This window comes from Solanum pennellii, chromosome 1, assembly GCF_001406875.1.
Source record: "Solanum pennellii chromosome 1, SPENNV200".
Taxonomy (NCBI): domain Eukaryota; kingdom Viridiplantae; phylum Streptophyta; class Magnoliopsida; order Solanales; family Solanaceae; genus Solanum; species Solanum pennellii.
Window position 1 is genome coordinate 85,447,872 of NC_028637.1, and position 13,237 is coordinate 85,461,108.

The 13,237-nt window shown below is 39.3% G+C and overlaps 1 pseudogene; it reads left to right on the top strand.

Annotated features, from left to right (window-relative positions):
• Window positions 1-12,914, top strand: part of LOC107026545 — a 40,027-nt pseudogene extending 27,113 nt beyond the window's left edge.
• The last annotated feature ends 323 nt before the right edge of the window (window positions 12,915-13,237 follow it).

A 13,237-nucleotide genomic window follows, 5' to 3' on the forward strand; every position in this document is an offset into this window, starting at 1 on the left:
ATATAATAAATGGTGGAGTAGAATCACCTAAATTCCATGAAATGTGAGATTATACAAAATCATATATTATGATTAAGTGAAAGAATCAGAGATGTGATATTCTAGATTACTACAATTATCCTAAGATCTTAAAGGATCATATCTTGATATGAAGAATATCTTCTCATCTTAGAGAATCACATATTTGATTATACTAATATCTTTTTGGAAATACTCTATTAGCCAACACTCCCCCTCAAGCGGATGAATGGATATCTTTTCTTCCTATCTTGCTTATTAGATCTTGAAACACATTGTTTGGCAGTCCTTTTGTTAAAACATCAGTCACCTGATCTTTGTAGATACGAATGGTGTACAAATGAGTCTGCTATCTAAATTTTCCTTAATGAAATGTCTGTCTACCTCAATATGCTTAGTCCGATCATGTTACACATGATTATGAGCTATACTTATTGCTGATTTATTGTTACAATATAGCCTCATAGGTCCTTCTCATCTTATCTTCAAATCATCAAGGATTATCTTTAACCATAACAACTCACAAACTCCCATCACCATAGATCTAAACTTGGATTCTGCACTTGATCTAGCTATTACATTTTGTTTTTCACTCCTTCTAGTCACTATATTTCCTTCTAAAAAGTGCAATATCTAGAACTTGACCTTCGATCTACTAATGAACCAACATAGTCCGCATTTGTACAAGCCTCTAAAATCATCTCTCCTCCTCTTTTGAATAATATTCCTTTTCCTGGACTTCCTCTAAGATATTGTAGAATCCGGTTGAAAGCTTGAAGATGCATTTCTCTAGGATCATGCATAAATTGGCTAACAACAATTACATCAAAGGCAATGTTCGGCCTTGTATAAGACAAGTAAATCAGTTTCGCTACAAGCCTTTTGATACAAGCCTTTATCTACCACTAAATCTTCTGGAGCATTGCACAATCTATGATTATATTCAATTGGTGTAGCCACTGGTTTACACCCTAATTTTCTTATTTCTTTCAGCAAATCAAGCACATATTTTTATTGGGAAATAAAGATTCCTTGTTTTGAATGTGCCACTTCGATTTCCAAAAAATACTTTAATTTCCCAAGCTCTTTGATGTCAACTTCCTTGAGTAAGCACTTCTTCAAATTTTGTATCTCCTTTGAATCATCACATGTTACAATGATGTCATCCACATAAACAACAATGTTGTCACCTTTCCTGTTTTTTGAGTGTCGTATGAACAAGGTGTGGTCTCCTTGACTTTGTTGATACTCGAGCTTGATCATAACCTTTGTAAATCTTCCAAACCATGCACGGGGTGATTGCTTTAATCCATAGAGTGCCTTCTTCAGTCTACACCATTCCCTTCTTGCTTTCAAAACCAGGTGGCACCTCCATATAGATCTCCTCATCTAAGTCTCCATGTAAAAAACATTTTTTACATCAAACTGTTGTAGGTTCCAGTTAAAAATTACAGTCAATGATAATAAAACTCTCACTATATTCATTTTTACCACCGGGGCAATAGTTTCCAAATAATTAATTCCATAGGTCTATGCATAACCCTTGCTACCAAACGTACTTCATATCTTTCGATGGACCCATATGACTTATATTTATATTTCACAGTGAACACTGATCTACACCCGACCAACCTTTTTCCTTTTGGTAATTCCACAATATCCCAAGTTCTGTTTTTTTTCCAACGCTTCCATTTCTACCTTCATAACTTTTTTCCATTCTTTATTTCCTAATGCTTCAGACAAATTTCTGTGGATAGAAATTCTGTGGAGGTTAGAGAGAAATGCTTTATGACTTGGGGATAGATTTTGATGTCATGGAGTGGCTCAAAGGATGTTGTGTGCAAGTTCTGCTTCCTTTTCTGAGTGCAATGGAAAGGTCAAGGTCATTAGGTTGGTTAAATTCTTCTTTATGATCAGTTCGGTTGGTGTTTCTGACGGTTCAGCATGTTCAGGATGGGTGTCAGGAGCAGGAGCAGTAACCTGAGGAGATGATTGCAACAGAGTAGTGTGACAGTTAGTCTCTTTCTTCTGGAACATACATGCAATGTACATGCAATGATAAATTATTTTCTAGAATTCCATTATCTATATTTGGATTAGGAGACTCAATGGATTCATTAAGATACAGAGACTCAGGTGACTGAAGAAATGGTGACTCAGGAGGATTTGGCATGACTAGGAATGGACAAATCAAACACTGACAAGTCTAGAGGTTCCTCTCCCTTTAATGACTCACCCTGATTATAAGAATGATTACAAAAGAATTCACTCTCATCAAATGTGACATCGGCTGAAACAAAGAATTTCTTTGATGATGGTTGATAACACTTGTAACCTTTTTGAGTTGGAGAATAGCCTATGAAAACACATTTAAGAGCACGTGGGTCTAATTTGCCTCTATTTTGAGAATGAATATGAACATCGGCAACACTTTCGATGATTCTAGGAACCAATTTATTGGAACTTTTAAAATTTGGAAAGAAATTCCTAAGAGTATCAAGCGGACTTTGAAAGTTCAGAATCCTTGATGGCATTCTGTTACTAAGATGTGCAACAGTTAGGACAGCTTCCCCCCAATACTATGTTTTGGCACCTTTTTGTGAAACAATAGTGATCTTTTATAGAGTATTGACACATGAAGATTCATGAATAATTCCCTCTTTTTGGAAGAAAACAGAGAGGTTAGAGAGGTTTTGATTGAAGTAGTCCTAGGCATTATTAGATTGGAATTTTTTAATTGGCACATTAGATTGGGTCATATTAAAAAAAGTAGGAAGAATTTGACTGACATCTGAATTTTGCCTTAGCAAATAGATCAATATAACTCTTGTACAATCATCAATGAATGACAAACCATCTAGTACCAGAAATATTAGGAATGGGAGAGCGCCCCCAAATATCACTATGAATAAGAGACAATGGAGTTTTACATCTTTTGTGACTAATTGGAAAGGAAATACGTTTGTGTTTTGCAATTTCATAATCATCACAATTAAAAGACTCAACAATCAAATATTTTAACAAAGATGAAAACATCCTTTTGATTACATAGAAGGTAGGGTGACTTAACCGACGATGATATATACATACTTTCTCTTTATTGGACATGATAGATTCAGACAAGAATGAACTAGACAAGGAATTCTTAGATATATATTCACCATTGTGGAAATCCAAACAATAAAGACCACCTTTCTCACTAGCATGCCCAATCATCTTCTTCGTGTTCTATTCGTGAAATAAGCAATGTGAAGGGAAGAAAGTTAATTGGCATTTGGAATCTTTGGTGAGTTTCTGGATAGAAATGAGATTTGCAGATAACTTGTGATTATGAAGGACATATGTCTCCTTGACCAACTACAGTAATAACTAAACAATCAGCTATAATTATTTTTTATAGCTAGGACAAGGTGAACATGATATGAAGAGACGAGAGAGAACGGTCATGTGATCAGTTGACCTAGAATCAACCACCCACGTTGGAGAAAGTTTGTCTGAGACATTAGTAATAGAAGAGTTTAGAAATACCTGTGAAGGCCAATAAACAACTACCTGTTGAAATTGAATGTTGCAAATCTCCAATTGAAACTGTAGAGTTATTCTGTACGGTTGCATAAATTTTTCAAAGATTGGAATATTTTCGGCAGTACCATTTTTAGACACGGTTTAGACATGGTTTGGGCAGATAAAGATAGCAAAATGAATTTTTCAAGATAATGAATAAAATTGGTTAGGAATAACTCTAAAGCTCTGATACCATGTGGAATAAGATTGTTGAATAATTTCATTTATATATTTCTATGTCATATACATGGCTTTATATATACATAAAAGATTATGGAATAAAATCACCTAAATCACATGAATATGAGTTATACAACACCATATATTTTACATTAAGGGAAAAAATCAGACATTTGATATTCTAGATTACCATAACTATCCTAAGATCTTAAAAGGATCATACTTGATATGAAGAATATCTTCTCATCTTAGAGGATCACATCGTTGATGGCAAGAAAATCTTCTTGGAAATCCTCTATCAACCAACAATATATGTACTGAAGTATAGCCGAAAAGAATTGAACTGAATGCGATCACCAAGTACTACTCATGGATATAATATGTTGAACCGAATGCTGAAGTATATACTGGAAACCTGGTCAAATGCACTAAAAGTCTGACTATGGGAGCTACTATTAAGTATTAACCGACATAAGCCACATGAGCTAAACGTGGAGTCCGATGTATGCGCCCCATCGAGAGTACCTAATATACCTTGCAAGGGGTATAAATGCATGATTGTGGCGTGATCACTAAAACAGATGCGCAATAGAGGGGACTTCTGAACCTATGTGGCATGTAGTTCTGGGATTGTGAGGGTACGTTGTACCCTCGTCCAACTCGGTGTTAAGTCTACTCCCAACTGAATATTCATGAAGCTAAAATGCACCAAGTACTGAATAGCTCAAAAATTGACATGCTAGCTAAAAATGCAACATTTATATGCTGATAATGCGACATCCGAAATCTGGAGCACGATTTTCAGTTTAACTGAACTAGCAAGTATAATTCATGTACTAAGCGAATTTACACAAAATAGGGTTCTAAGTTCATACAAGGAACTATGCAGCAATTTCAAGAAAACATGTTATTTTAACAATTTCAAAGTGCCATCTACTACGGGACTGAGGGACCATTATTTGAACTACCGGCCGTCGTCTGGTCGTGGTTCATGCTCTGCCGACAGGGCTACACTAAAACAAGCATAACTTTTTATTCCGAGCTTGAATTTTAGCAAACTTGGTGGATTTGGAAAGAGAAATCAATTATCTTTAATTTGATAGGTCATGGACCACCTAATTCATTTTTTGCTAAAAGATATGACCGTCTGAAGTTGATCCAAAAATCATTTTTCTCTAACTAGCTGCTGACCCTCACCTACGGTCCGTTGGTCCAACCATGGACCGTGCTGGTTGGCCGTAGGTGGGATTAGAGACTGTTATGCGGAATTTGAGATAATACGAGAAAATATAAACGCGAAAAACAAGACAACAGATTTACGTGGTTCACCAATAAATTGGCTACGTCCACGGGGAAGAGGGAGAGCAGTTTTATTATGGAGAGGCAAGAACAGAATTACAGAATAGGGTTTGCCATAGCGTCTATATATAGTGCTAAGCTACGCCCTAACAGGCTTGGGCCCAACATACAGAATTAACAGATAATTAAGGGCCCAATACAATAACATTGTATACCGTCGGACCGGGCAGCGAGACCCCCGTCCTTTCTGTTTGTAACGGGTCCGATTCAAGGCATTCAACAAATCTCCACCTTGACTTGAATTCTCCGAACAGATTCTTCAGACGCACTATGATAGTGCCAGGCCTCCCCCTCTTCCTCAGAGTTGCCCCGCAGGGCAATTAACAGCTTCTGATGTTGAGCAAGTCCAAACAGTGTTGAAACTTGCTCTGTGGAACCGGCTTTGTGAACATATCAGCAGGATTATCAGCAGTTCCTACTTTCTTCACCTTGATTCTCTTCTCACTTCTCAGAAAATGATACCTTACGTCAATATGCTTGGTTCTCTCATGATGGACTTGATCCTTGGCTAGACAAATTGCGCTCAAACTGTCACAATACACCGTAGCCTGATCATGATGCAGACCAAGATCACTAACCAGCCCTTTCAGCCAAATCCCTTCTTTTGCAGCCTCTGTCAAGGCCATGTACTCCGCTTCCGTAGTAGACAAAGTCACTGTAGGTTGCAAAGTTGCCTTCCAACTGACGACAGATCCTCCAAGGGTAAACACATAGCCAGTCATCGATCTTCTTGTGTCAACATCTCCAGCATAGTCAGAATCAGAATAGCCAGTAACCAAGCACTGAGTATCACCTCCATAAATGAGACCAACGTCAGATGTACCTCTAAGGTACCGGAAAATTCTCTTCACAGCCTGCCAATGTTCTCTCCCTGGTTGTCCCATGAATCTGCTCACTACACTGACTGCATGTGCTAAATCTGGCCTTGTACAGACCATAGCATACATCAAACTTCCTACGGCACTGGCATAAGGGACTCGTGACATATACTCCTTCTCTTCTTCTGACTGTGGAGCGAACATGGCAGTGAGATGGATATTGGCAGCACTGGGGGTATCAATAGGCTTAGATGAAGACATGCCAAACCTCGCCAAGACCTTCTGAATGTAGCTTCTCTGTGACAAGAAAAGTTTCCTTCTCTCTCTGTCTCTAATGATCTCCATCCCTAGAATCTTCCGAGCGGCTCCCAGATCCTTCATCTCAAACTCAGCACTAAGTAAACCCTTCAGCTTCTGAATGTCATACTTCTTCTTTGCAGCTATCAGCATATCATCTACATAAAGCACCAGATAGATGAATGAATCATCCTTGAGCCTATTGTAGTAGACACAACAATCATATGAGCTCCGAGTATAGCCCAACTTCACCATATAGCTGTCAAACCTTTTGTACCACTGCCTTGGAGACTGCTTAAGTCCATATAAGGACTTCTTCAACTTGCAGACGTGATTTTCCTTCCCTGGAACTTGGAAACCATCCGGCTGAGTCATGTATATCTCTTCCTCCAACTCTCCATGTAGAAACGCTGTCTTCACATCAAGTTGTTCAAGCTCCAGATTCTGATGTGTAACTATCGCTAGTAACACTCGGATGGAAGTATGTCTGACCACTGGTGAGAAGATCTCATTGTAGTCCACTCCCTCTCTTTGGTTGAAACCTCTGGCAACAACCCTGGCTTTATACTTGACTCCTTCTGCTGGTGATATCCCTTCCTTCTTCTTGAAAACCCATTTGCAAGTAATAATCTTTCTCCCCGAAGGCTGTATGACCAGATCCCATGTCTGATTCTTGTGTAGGGACTCCATCTCATCTCCCATAGCGGCAAACCATTTTTCAGAATCAGAACTTAAAATGGCTTCTTTGTAAGTAGACGGCTCAGATGTATCTACCTCTTCAGCAACCTGCAGTGCATAACCCACCATGTCCTCAAAACCATACCTCGTAGGTGGACGAACTCCAACCCTCCTTGGCCGATCTTGAGCTATACTCCGATGGATATCTGATGGCATAGATTCTGGAATATCAGTTTCTGTCTGTGGCTCTTGATCCTCCTCTTCAGGTTCTTTCAAATCGCTCTCGTTCTGAATGACTTGAAACTCCACCTGTTTATCAAGACTCCCAGTTTCTGACGTAGTTGTAGGCTTCACAATGGTTCTAAGCAGAGAACTTTCATCAAAGACAACGTTCCTGCTCATAATAACCCTCTTTTCTGCTGGAGACCAGATTCTGAAACCTTTCACTCCATCTCCGTAGCCCACAAATACTCCCTTTTTAGCTCTTGGTTCTAACTTACCTTCACTGACGTGATAGTAAGCCGTACAACCAAAAGCTTTCAGATTTGAATAATCAGCAACTTTTCCTGACCACATCTCCATAGGTGTTTTGCACTGTATGCCTGTATGTGGTCCGCGGTTAATCAAGTAGCAAGCTGTACTAACCGCTTCTGCCCAGAATCTTCTATCTAGCCCAGCATTAGAGAGCATGCACCTTGCTCTCTCCAGAAGTGTTTGATTCATCCGCTCAGCTACACCGTTCTGCTGTGGTGTATTTCTGACTGTACGATGTCGAGCAATCCCTTCATCCTTACAGAATTGATCAAATTCAGACCAGCAGAATTCCAGCCCATTATCAGTTCGCAACCTCTTGATCTTCTTCCCTGTTTGATTTTCCATCAAAATTTTCCACTCCTTGAACTTCTGGAAAGCTTCACTTTTATGCTTCATCATGTACACCCAAGTCATCCTTGAGTAGTCATCAATAATGGACACAAAAAATCTGCAGCCTCCCAAAGACTCAACACGGCATGGACCCCAGCAATCAGAATGGATATAATCAAGAGTGCCTTTTGTTCTGTGAATGGCTTTTGGAAACTTGTTGCGATGTAGTTTTCCAAAGACACAATGTTCACAAAACTCTAGGCTTTTAACCTTATGACCAGCAAGAAGATCCTCCTTTGACAGAATTTGCATCCCTCTTTCACCCATATGACCAAGTCTCATGTGCCATAACTTAGTCATATCCTCCTGGTGAACTTCTGACGATGCAACATGGGCTGAACCTGTAACCGTGGAACCTTGTAGAAAATACAAAGTACCACGCATGACACCTTTCAGAATCAGATTTGAACCCTTCCAGACCCGCAAGACTCCATCTTTTCCCGACCAGCTGAATCCCTTGCTGTCCAAAGAACTGAGAGATATCAGATTTTTCGTCATCAATGGAACGTGCCTGACCTCGTTCAATGTGCAGAAGCTACCGTCATGTGTCCTTATCTTGATCGAGCCTGTCCCAACCACCTTGCAGACAGAACTGTTGGCCATCGAGATGCTGCCTCCGTCTATCTGCTCATAAGTCGTGAACCACTCTCTCCTAGGACAGATGTGATAGGATGCCCCAGAATCGAGAACCCACACATCTGAATGATGAGTGTGCTCATCCGCAACTAGGGCAATGTCTTCTTCAGAATTGGTGTCTTCTTCAGCAACAGCAGCAGAAACTGATTGTTTTTCCGATTGCTTCTTCTTCTTCGGACAATCAAATTTCCAATGTCCCTTCTCCTTGCAGTAATTACAAACATCATCTGGCTTTGCACCCTTCGACATCGGCTTATTTTTCTTTCCGCCGTTTTTCCTTCCCTTTCCGCTACTGGTGAACAGACCGGAAGGCTGTATGTCCGTACTTGTGCCGTTAGCCTTATGCCGTAATTCCCTGCTATGAAGGGCCGATCTGACTTCTTCCAGCGACACAGTATCTTTCCCAACAATGAACGATTGAACAAAATTCTCAAACGACATTGGGAGAGATACTAACAGAATCAGGGCAGCATCTTCATCCTCGATCTTCACATCGATATTACGCAATTCTAATAACAAAGTATTCAATTGCTCTAAATGTTCCCTGAGTTGTGTACCTTCAGCCATTCGTAAACCGAATAGACGTTGTTTCAGAAGCAGCTTGTTTGTTAGAGATTTTGTCATGTAAAAACTCTCCAGCTTCAACCATAGACCAGCAGCAGTCTCTTCATCCAAGACCTCCGTGATGACGTCATCCGCGAGACACAGCATGATTGTCGAGTGCGCCTTTTCCTCCAGAATCGCCATCTCAGGAGTAATGTCGGCGTTCTTGTCTTTCGACAACGGCGCCCAGAAGCCTTGTTGTTTCAACAAAGCCCGCATCTTGATCTGCCATAAACTGAAACTGTTCCTCCCTGTGAATTTGTCGATTTTCACGTTCAAAGCAGACATCTCGAATTCTCCAAAAAACACCGATTAACCGAGAGGCTCTGATACCAATTTGTTATGGGGAATTCGAGATAATACGAGAAAATATAAACGCGAAAAACAAGACAACAGATTTACGTGGTTCACCAATAAATTGGCTACGTCCACGGGGAAGAGGGGGAGCAGTTTTATCATGGAGAGGCAAGAACAGAATACAGAATAGGGTTTGCCATAGCGTCCGATTCAAGGCATTCAACAGAGACCACTGAATCTTGAACCCCAACGACGGAACACCACCTACGGACCGTGGCTCCATCGACGGACCATGGACCACGTAGGTCTCATCTTTCAACCCTGAAACTCACCTACGAGACCAACCTACGGCTCATGCATGGAATGAAAAATCGTCCTAGTGAACCGTCGCGGAATCTTGACTCTTATGGGAACTTGAACTGGCCAACCACGGTCCCACCTACGGTCTCTGGTTCTACTTACAGTCTGTGGGTGGTTCCTTGGTGCTGGCACCAGTTTTATGAAAAACTAGGATTTTCTCCCTTATTAGATCCGAGGTGTTACAGTTTCGCACCCAGTGTTCAGTACCTGCATCCGAATTTGTGCCGGATGTCTCACAATGGGGGTAAAGCGCTCTCTAATAGGTAACCAAGGGAACTTGAACGGAGACCTGATTGAGGAGTAAGGAGTACATAACACTCCACCATAACCCTTGTTCGTAGCATATTGCTATTCTGCTTATTTCAATTTCCAGTTTGTGCTTTTGATGAGTTTTATTCAGGTATTTCTTTTTAACATCATATCTTCTCTTTCCTATCTAAAGTATTTAGTCACAAAGTTTGACTTCATCTCAGTGATTGTTTTGTTTCATTTACTTTATTTATCCTTGAGTACATGATCATTGATAATTTGGTGGATGGGAATGTTACTTCAAAGAGATGGTAAATGTTCTTTAAAGCAAAACCCCCCATCAAGTGCCTTTGTTGCATTTCCTTCTTTTATGTATCTTAACTTTTCCCCTTATGCTGGTTAGAACAATGTCAAAATTAATTCATTTTATCCTTTTAGGGATGAGACTAGTATTTCTTTCTCAATGCATTTAATATAATTGCTCAATGTCTTGCATTCTTTCTAATCAACTAGTGTTCTGCAATCTTCAACAGGCAGATAAGAGAGATATGGTTGGTTTGCAGGAACAGGTAATCCCTTAGTAGATTTGTTATCTGACCCTTGAATATGTTTTCAGCGATGAACTTACTTCTGAATTTTCAGGTTTTTGTTCGGAAAGTGATTGAACTTCATGATAAGTATTTGGCGTATGTGAATAAAACTTTCCAAAACCACACACTTTTTCACAAGGTATGTGTTGGACCAAAGGATAGTTGTCTAATTTAATTGTTCTGCTCTGTGTGTTAGGTCAGTGCATCAGGGTAAAAGTAAATTGCTAATATATGTCCTGTTGTCACTTTCTCGGCACTTAAAGAAGCTTTCGAACTTTCTGCAACAAGGGTGTTTTGGTAGCTCAAGCACTGAACTTCTTGCCACATTCTGCGACGTCATTATCAAAAAAGCCAAGAGTGAAAATTTGAGTGATGAAGCCATGGAAGAGAGTTTGGAAAAGGTGAGCTCTTGCTCTTCTTTTCCTCAAGAGCATCTGCTTTTTCTTTGTACTACTGGAGTAGGAGAAAGCTGATAATAGATATCACTTGCAGGTGGTAAAGCTGCTAGCTTATATTGGTGATAAGGACTTGTTTGCAGAATTCTATAGGTAGAGTTACCTCGAATGTGTATCTCATCCACTACTCGAATAGTTGCTTCTTCTCTGTTACAAGTCTATGACTTCCTTTTTTTCCAGGAGAAAGCTAGCCCAGCGGTTGTTATTTGATAGCAGTGCCAATGATGAACATGAGAACATGAGAGAAGTGTCCTAACAAAGTTGAAGCAGCAGTGTGGGGGGGCAGTTCATATCAAAGATGGAGAGATTGGTAGGCTATCCAGATCAATTATGCTAAATTTGAGGTTATGTTCTCTGGTGACATTCTTCGTCTCTTCTTATAGGTCACAGATTTGACATTGGCAAGGGAAAATCAAGGCGGCTTTGAGGAGTATTTGAGCAATAATCCAATAACAAATCCAGGAATTGACTTGACGGTGACTATCTTGACTACTGGCTTCTGGCCTAGCTACAAGTCTTTTGATCTCCACCTCCCAGCAGAAATGGTATATCATATCAATATGTTTATTGGCTTTATGTTGATTTTATCTTGGTTAGTACCCTAGTTCCTCTTGCTGGAAGTTCTTCTCTTTCTGCAAGGAATGATGCATGCTTTTTTGCTTGAATCATTTTTCTTTTCAAACGTCCTTATGTTGATTCATTTTATGTTGTGCATTGTGAGGTTAGGTGCATTGAAATATTCAAGGAGTTTTATCAAATACAAGTGAAGGACAGGAAACTTACGTGGATATACTCTTTGGGAACTTGCAACATAAATGGAAATTTTGAGCCAAAGACTATTGAGCTCATTTTCACTACTTATCAGGTTGATTTTTGTTACTTTTTGAAATCGGATAGACTTAGTTAATTTGAAATATTGCTATTACGGTATCAATGAGAAAATGAGATTGAGACTTCTTCCTTTTTCATAGGCTTCTGCTCTGTTGCTATTTAATGCATCAGCTAGATTGAGTTACCAGGATATCATGACTCAATTAAACCTATCAGATGATGATGTTGTTCAGCTTCTTCATTCCCTTTCATGTGCTAAGTACAAGATTCTCAACAAGGAGCCAAGCACCAAAACGATTTCTCCGACTGATGTCATTGAGTTCAACTCATAGTTCACTGACAAAATGAGGAGGATCAAGGTACAATTAATGATGAGTAAGTTTAGCCTTTTTACTATGAATTGTTGCACTACATTACTGACACCTTGATGATATTGCTGTAATGGGTATGTAGATACCTCTCCCTCCTGTTGATGAGAAGAAAAAGGTAATTGAAGACGTTGAAATGGCTAGGCAGAATGCTATAGATGCTTCAGTTGTGCGTATTATGAAGAGTCTTAAAGTATTGGCCCACCAGCAACTGGTTATGGAATGCATTTAGATGTTGGGACAGATACTCGAGGTATCCCTAGAGTTAAACTCGTACTTCTCAATTTTAATGTTTGGTATTCAATTTCAACTGAGCTAATTACTTTGTTTTGAATACTCCATAGCCTGATGTCAAAGTTATCAAGAAGAGAATCGAAGATTTGATAAGTAGAGAATGCCTAGCGAGGGACAAATATAACCCAAATTTGTTCAAGTACTTGGCATGATTTGTGCAAATCATAGTACTTGCAGAAACATGTAACTTCCTGGACCTTTGATTGCCTTGCATCAGGAGCTTGAAACATTTTGTAAACAAATGGACAATATCTCAGGAAAAAGTACATTTGTCTGTCAGATACGATTGCCTTAACTTCTTCCTATCTGATTGGCCCTTTCACTTGCTCTATTATGTATTTTGTCAACAGCTTATCCTCTCTGGATTCAGCACAATGGTATTTATTTTTAGTACATGCTCTGCAATCCGGCTAAACAAATGTCATCGGACATGTCATTTATTCTTGAATGATGATTCAATAACGATAATGATTAATATGAACAATGAAGGTTGGTGTCTCCTGTAATAATATGTGAAGCTCAACTCATCAAATTAACATCTGACAAAACTCGGAAGTCTATGTTAGGAAGATAAATAAATAAAATTCTTCCCTATATAATATATTTCTTTCGTTTCAATTTGTTTGATCTACTTTTCTTTTAGGTCTTCTTAGAAAAGAATGACTTTTTCCTTTTGTAACAACTTCTATTTCAAACTTTTTAGATGATATGTTTAA